Source organism: Canis lupus, chromosome 12 (assembly GCF_048164855.1).
Source record: "Canis lupus baileyi chromosome 12, mCanLup2.hap1, whole genome shotgun sequence".
Classification (NCBI taxonomy): Eukaryota; Metazoa; Chordata; class Mammalia; order Carnivora; family Canidae; genus Canis; species Canis lupus.
Window position 1 is genome coordinate 31413874 of NC_132849.1, and position 7596 is coordinate 31421469.

General features: G+C 42.0%; 1 long non-coding RNA gene across 1 annotated transcript; it reads right to left on the reverse strand.

Moving 5' to 3' along the window:
* Nucleotides 1–3896: 3896 nt before the first annotated feature.
* LOC140601460 (uncharacterized) lies at nt 3897–7257 on the reverse strand. Its single transcript, XR_012004449.1, has 3 exons — nt 6567–7257; nt 6353–6487; nt 3897–4462 (listed from the first exon to the last, which is right to left on the reverse strand). It is a non-coding gene; the product is annotated as an uncharacterized lncRNA (long non-coding RNA).
* Nucleotides 7258–7596: the final 339 nt, after the last annotated feature.

Consider the following 7596-nt stretch of genomic DNA (forward strand, 5'->3'; position numbering starts at 1 on the left):
GAGAAAGCAGTCAGTAAAACTATTTCAGTAAGTTCTCTGATTAGTAATTGTATTAGTCAGCTGGGACTTCCATAACAAAACAGCATAGGCAAGGTGGCTTAAACAACAGGGACTTGTTTTCTCACAGTTCTGAAGGCTGGAACCTGTGATCAGGGTGCCAGGTGGTTGGATTCTGGTTAGAACTCTCTTCCAGACTTGCAGACAGCTACCTTCTTGCTGTGTCCTCTCATAGCAGAGTGGAGTTGTGGAAGAGGGATGGGGGAGGGAAAGAGTGAGAAAGGGGGAGGAGAGAGAAGAGAAGAGATCTTCCTCTTCTTCTTCTTCTTCTTTTTTTTTTTTTAAGATTTTATTTATTTATTCATGAGACACACACACACAGAGAGAGAGAGAGAGAGAGAGAGAGAGAGAGAAAGGCAGAGATGCAGGCAGAGGGAGAAGCAGGCTCCATGCAGGGAGCCTGATGTGGGACTCGATCCCAGGTCTCTAGGATCAGGCTCTGGGCTGAAGGTGGCACTAAACCACTGAGCCACCTGGGCTGCCCTAGATTTTCCTCTTCTTATAAAGCCACTAATCCCATGAAGGTGGGGCCCTCATAACCTCATGAACCCTAATTACCTCTCAAAGGCCTCATCTCCAAATACCATTATGTTGGAAGTTAGGGCTTCAAACTATGAATTTTGGACGGAAAACACAAATTTTAAGTCCATAACAATATATCCTATAGGGTGTTAAAAATTAAAATTAGACAGAGACATCAAGGAACAATAGATGTGAAATTACAGAGTTAGCTCATTACCCAGCAGAACGTATGAAGCAAACAGAACTGTTGACACCATCTTATCCATCTTGAGAATATGAAATGGTTGTGGCACTGAAGAGGGGGAATAGATCAAAAAGGAGATTTCTCTGGAGAGAGCTGTTGCAGTGCTCTGACTCCTTCCCCACTGTGTGCGTGTGTGTGTATGTGTGTGTGTAAAAGACACACAAAGCAGATAGAGACACCATCCATTCCCTCCCTTCCCAAGACAGCTTCTAGCCTAAAGCCAAGTGGAACAATGGAGAGGGAGGAAGACATGTTCTTAAGTTTAATTATTAAATAGAAATGGACATTCGAGTTACTGAATTGGGACTGTATCTGTCGTTTTAAGTGACTTTGTGTGTCAATCGTCCAAGACTGAACTAAAAAGCCATGGACCAACAGGAGTTTTTATTCAGCGGTAGAGGAAGACTACCCACATGGAATCAGGTTTAAAGGGATAATGGGAAACGAAAATAAAATTGTGCTTTGATTACATCATAAGTCATGCGTAGTCAATGTACCAGTTACATATAATTGCTCATCAAGCAAGAGGAAAACTGTAGAGTCAGTGCAAGGGAGGGTGATGTGTGGTGCCAGGCTGCACACTGGATACCTGTGGCTTTTCATGTAAATGTGATTCTTGAGCGGCCAGGAGTCTGTCTAGGCTTAGCTGTATTCATGAATTTGGAGATTCACCAAGACCCCTTGAGGTACCCCTTGCAGATGCCAAGGGTTTACTATGGTGCATTTTGGAAGGATTTCCACTAAAAATATCCAGTTAAAATTATGCCTTGGCACCTAAGGGATTAACCTCCATTTATCCAGAAAATAAAGCTGTCAGATTGGAATTTACTGCTACAGTATTTTGAGATTCTGCTAAACCATTGTAGTCTCTGGAGAATCATGAAAGCCCCTCTAAAGCCTTGGAGAAGGCGTCTAGAAGACCTGTTAGCCCTGCTGGCCCTGGGGAGAATCTCTCCTGGCATTCACTTCCATTCTCCTTCTTTCAAGATTCAGCTCAAATGTCATCTTTGTGAAGATTTCCCCAGTTCTATGGCTATGTCAACTACTTCTCAGGGTTCCAGCTGAACCGTTCACATACCTGTTAATGCTTTTGTATCACATGGTACATATATATTTTCTTATCTGCCTCCCCTATAAGATCTCTGCTTCCTGAAGGTGAGAAATACTGCATTTCATTAGTTTTAAGATGTACTCCCCTCCACTCAATTACATTTCTGAAATTAGAATAGCTTTTGATGACATGTCGTAGTTTAATTGGCAATATATCTTCTCTGTGGTACTAATTTTTTTTAGTGGTACATAAAATAATGATATATCTCACAACCAATGGTGACTTAGAGTCTATGAAATATGGCACATCTAATTCACCTTTGTAACCCTGAATAGCTAGTATGCAGCCTGGCACATAGGAGGTGCTCTGTAAATGCATGAAACTGACAGATGCTGTGGTGACAGATTTCACCAGCAGTAATCGCTGATCTGAGTAATTCTGGCACTAGAGAGTAAAGGAGTGAGGTGCAGACTTTGAGGACTGCAAGCAACTTCCAGAATGTTGAAGGGGGTGTATTAATTAGGGGAACCAGAGCTGCTGTAAACAATAAGATCCCAAATGACTTAATGGCTCAAACTCAGTAGAAATTTATTTCTGGCTGACATTAGCTGTCTGTGCACCTTTTTGGTGGTGGCTGTTCTCAGTGTGATGTGTCAGGGATACACACTCTTTCTGTCTTGTGGTGCTATCGTCCCTCTGGGCCTCGGATACCATGTCCAGATACAAGGCAGGAGCAGATGCTGGGAAATGTAATTCTTGGCTGGGCATCCAGTTCCCAGTAAAAACCCTATATAATGGAGTGGGAGCATATGTTTTGGTGGGCAGCTAACTCTCTCTACCATAGGGGGCCACTGGACTCTTGCCTTTATCAGGCAGGGTTGTCTGCTTCTTGTTGCCAGTTTAATTTTTGCTTCTGATTCCAACTGTATTAGCCAAAAATTTCTTAGTTGCAGGAGACAGAAACCCAACTCTGACCAATTCTGGTAAAAATGGAAACAACCTGATTAGGTGTAGTTGGATCCAGGAACTGAAATAAGGTCAATCAACTTTCCCTCTCTCCTCTTTGCTTTTCTATGCTGGCCTTAATTCAAGAGCAGGAACTCTCCACATGATAGAAATGAGAAAGATGCCTTGCTTCCTTTCAGCCCATCATCTTAGGAGGCAAGCGCTCTTTCTCACGGATCTCTAGAAGTCCCCCTGAAAAGGACTCTTTTTGGACCTAACTGGGTAACATGAACACTCTTCCACCAATGGCTGTGTCCAGGGGGAAATGGTGTGTTCTGAGTGGAGAGCTTGGCAGCCCCCTCCACCAGAATCACCCGCAGTGAATAGGGGAAGGAGCAGCTCCGAACAGGTGTTCACGGTTTCCAGCCACCACTCCAGTTTCATCTCCAGGCACTCCAAATTAATGCCATTTTCCAAAGCATACCACACTACTTCACAATTCTATATTGTATCCCCTTTCCAAAATGACTTCTTTCATGTTTTCCCCCATTTGTCCAGCAAGACCACTTCATAGTTGTCTTTCCTCGCCATTCCGCCCTCACACCAGCCAGCCTGGTTACAGCCACTGAAAAGGATTTGCATCCAAGTTGACTGAGATTTGAGGCTGCATCTGGGGCCCAAACAAAAGTGAGCCCTGTGGTTCTGCCGTGCTGGCCGCACCCACATTTGGAAGCTGGCTGTCCTGGAGCGCCTGCAATGTGTTGTGTCGGCTGAGGTGTAAAATGTCATCTTGTCCAAAACAAACAGCAGTGCCAGAGAAACCCTCATCCCCATCACACAGGGACTGAGTGGGGGAGAGGGCTGCAAAGGGTTGGCTGCCCACAAAGCTCCAATTAGCCCCCAAATTATCTCCTGCATCACGTGTGCAAGGATTTCTAACCAAAATTTGCTGGAAAATGGATTCTCAATGCTTCTGTCTATTTACCTAATACTTAACCCAAGGATAACAACACACATACAAATTTAAAATAAAACACATGTTGCGTTTTTTTTAAAATAAAAATTTGAAACAGATGGTCTCTTTTAAGACAAATATTTATTCCCCTGACATTTTTTTTCACTTACATGTTTATATTTTTAAATATAGGCTTTATGCAGAGACCTTAGAGATGTCACGATAATAAAATCCATGTTGTTCATAATTGTCTATTTCCTAGAAATGCAGGGCTGGAAGCAACCTCAAGAAGCTATCTCTGGCATCCCCCTCTTCCAGGCAGGCCAACGTGCGACCAGCTGAGACCAACTGGTGTTTATTCTGTTTATCTTGGAGACTTTTGAGGAAGGAAGCTGTAAACTCTTTCTTACGGAGTCCATGGACTCTCCACTGGGTTGCGGATCTCTTGGCTGGGTAAAGAGTTCTTGGATAGGGCAGAGTTCAGAGCAGAGCTGCTTGGGGAGATTTCTTCCCTGCTGTCTTCTGAGTTACACTCTTGTCAGTCCCACCCTGTATTTGCAATGCAGCTACTCAGACTTTGTCACCACATGCTTAACTTGGGTTCCATTGTCACCCAATCAGATCCCTTCGTACACACCTCTGACAGGGCCAGCTCTTATCTTGACCAGGGCCATCAACTTTTCTTCCCCTAGGATAGGTGAGGGTCCAAAGGGGGAATCAATAGATGTATGACATGTTAGGCAGAAAAAGATGGATACTTTTCAGAAGTTATTGAGGAGAGGGAGACAGCCCTGAGCCTGAAGTATGTGATTTGAGAGTCTTTTCTTGGTGAGAGGTAAATTGATTTTTCTGTATTCTTGTAACCAGTTAGCTTTTGCTGTGTAACAAACCATTCCCAAAGGGTACTGACTTAAACATTAAAAAAACGGTTCTTTCTCACTATTCTGTGGGCAGGCTGTGCAGATTGTGTAGGAAGTGGTTTGAAAACCTGGATCAGATCTCTCTTTTGCTTAAGGCTCTCCTTACACAATGTTATGATTATAATAACATCCGAGTTCCTTACTATGACTTACAAATGCAACATGATCTGGTCCTCGCATTTCCTACATCATCCTGTTACTATCTTCTCATTGCTCTTACCTACTAAGTTCAGCCAGAATGGTCTTCTCTCTGTTCTTGAATATATACATATGCCATGTTAAAGCTCTATCCCTTTCCAACTTAGAGCTTTTCTGCTTGGAATGTTTTCCCCCTTTCTCCTACCCCCCAGGCTTTACAAGGCTTTTTATTTTGATGTCAGCTTAAATGTCATCCCTCAAATAGGGATCATGTCATCTTGATCATCTACACTAAGGTAGCTAATGAACCACTTTCTATCATCAAACCATTTGAATTCTCTGCATGTTTCTTGACAGCATCTAATGATACCTCCATTTATTTATTTGTTTCTTTTTATCTATAGTTTGTCTCCCATCTCTGACTAGAATGTTAGTTCTAGGACAGTACCTTGTCTGTCCAGTCACTATGGCATATCCATCATCTAGGACTTTGCCTGGCACATAGTATGTGCTCAAGAAGTATTGGGGGTGGTGGAGGACTCTGACTTCATCCTTTAGGTCTTAATTTCTTTTTTCTCCTTGACTTAATTGTCAAACAAAAAAGAAAACCCTCCATTAAATTCCTTAGGGGTAATATAATCTGGTTCCTTCTTTATAACAATTCCCTGAAGCATAAAGTACTTACTACCTGATATGGACATGTACAAAATAACTGCTGGAGAATCTCCATTTGCATTGGTTACTTAAAATAAATTCAGGAACAAAAATGAGAACTCTAGGAACACAAAGTTAAGTTACATAGCAATGAATTATTTTGATGATTCCTTTTATGGCAATAACTTCCACAATGTGACCTTTTCTTAAAAATATTTTAAAAGTTAAAAAAACTTCACCCTAACCAAATATTATCAAAGGGCTTATGATAAAAAACAATAGATGCCTATCCCACTTCACTCCCCTATCTCCTGTCCTGCTATTGAGAAAACTCTTTTTATCTGTTCCTGTTTTTAGTTCTAAATAATACGCTTATATCATTCTTCCTTGAGTTATCAACTTCAGACGTTATCTTTTGACTTCTGGTTATGATGGATGAGGATCAAGCTTTCTATAATTTTCTTTCATGTTGCAGGCTTTTCTCAGTATCTGGGAAATCCCTGGCTGTCATTTATATGGGAAGATGAGGGACTAAGCAGTATGCCTGGGGCCACTGGGAGGCTTTGGTTGGAGTGAGAATGGAGGCTCGGGTGGGTGCTTTCTGAAATGCTATGATTTCTTTGCTTTCTTTACTCTGAGGTATCATCAACAAGCCTTGCTACTTCTGTTCTCCTAGACAAAAGTTCCCTAGAGAAGAGCTCTCCTCCACTGTTCTCTCCTCTGTTCTCCACCCCCAACCCTATATACACACACATCTCCCTTCTCTCTCTGGCCTTGGTTGCAGTCCATTCTGTCAGCCCAGTGTAAGTCACCATTCTGTATACAGATTTTAAGTTACATGCTCACTTTACACTTTTATCACCCACCTTGTCTGATGTTTCCAAGTCTTGACCCTTCCCAAGCCACTTCCTTTGCTTCATCAGCTCTTCTTTATTGGCATTAATATTTCCAGAAATGGGCTGAAATTCTTCCTCTGCTAAAGGACTCCTCTCATTTTTGTCCTGTATTCAGGGTTTATAATTTAAAAAATTAGTTTTCATGGGGTCTCACAGAAGAGAGAAAGTGAATGCATGTGCTCACCTGCAATCTTTTGCCAGAAAATCTTGATTCTTCTTTTACTTAAAAACTTAGGCTGTTCAGTTTATATCTTTATTATTTCTATCAAAGATAGTTACTCTATAGACTGTTTTTCTGGTCAGCTCATGATGTCCTTTGTCCAGCTGCAAAAGATAGACTCTTCTTAGCTTGTCTCTGCTCTGCAGTCTTGGAGCTCCAGCCCAAGCAGGTGATCTCAAGGTCTTTTTTCCAGCTTTGCAAGTTCTTGGTTATTTTTACTGCCCACTCAATGCCATCAGCACATTTTCTGGGAAACTTTTTTTTTAAAGTAAGTTCTACACTCAACATAGGTCTCAAACTCATGGTCCCAAGATCAAGAGTCATATGCCCCACAGGACTAAGCCAGCCAGGTACTCTGGGGAAACTTTCATCATGGCAGCAAGCTGGGTTTCTTTTATCAAGCCAGAGGCTTCCTGATGGTGGAGTCGCGTTGTACAAACTAGAGATTCCCAAGGATGTGATGATGATTTCATAATTAAGCAGGGCTTCCTTATTGGCAGGAGTGCTTCCCTGATTAGATTGGAGGCATCCTATTGGCTCCTATATCTCTTGTAGAACTAAGAGGTGTGAGATTTTTGGACATTTGTAATGAATACAAATAGTGGTAGGAGTAGGGTTGGTGGCAAGGGCAGTCAAGTGACACAAGCCTAAGAAGGTAAAAATAGCGTTGCTATCTGGGCTGGCTGGCTGGCAGCTGGCTGTTGGTCCTAATCTCAGAGAGATGCTGTCTCTCACCATATTTAGGCATCATTGACTTGGAGAGCTTGAATTTTATCTTTCTGGGATAGCTCTGGCTCTTTCAAGGGAGTCTATATAAGCAAATGAACCAACCAGAGACCCCCTCATCATACAAAACTGTTGCCCTCTGAGATAATAATTAATAATAATAATAATAATAATAATAACTAAGTGTCCAGAAAAATGCAGCTTAGGATTAATGGAAATGTCAGAGGTTGTTGGGCTCTGACATTGTGAAGAAGAATTCACAATTTAA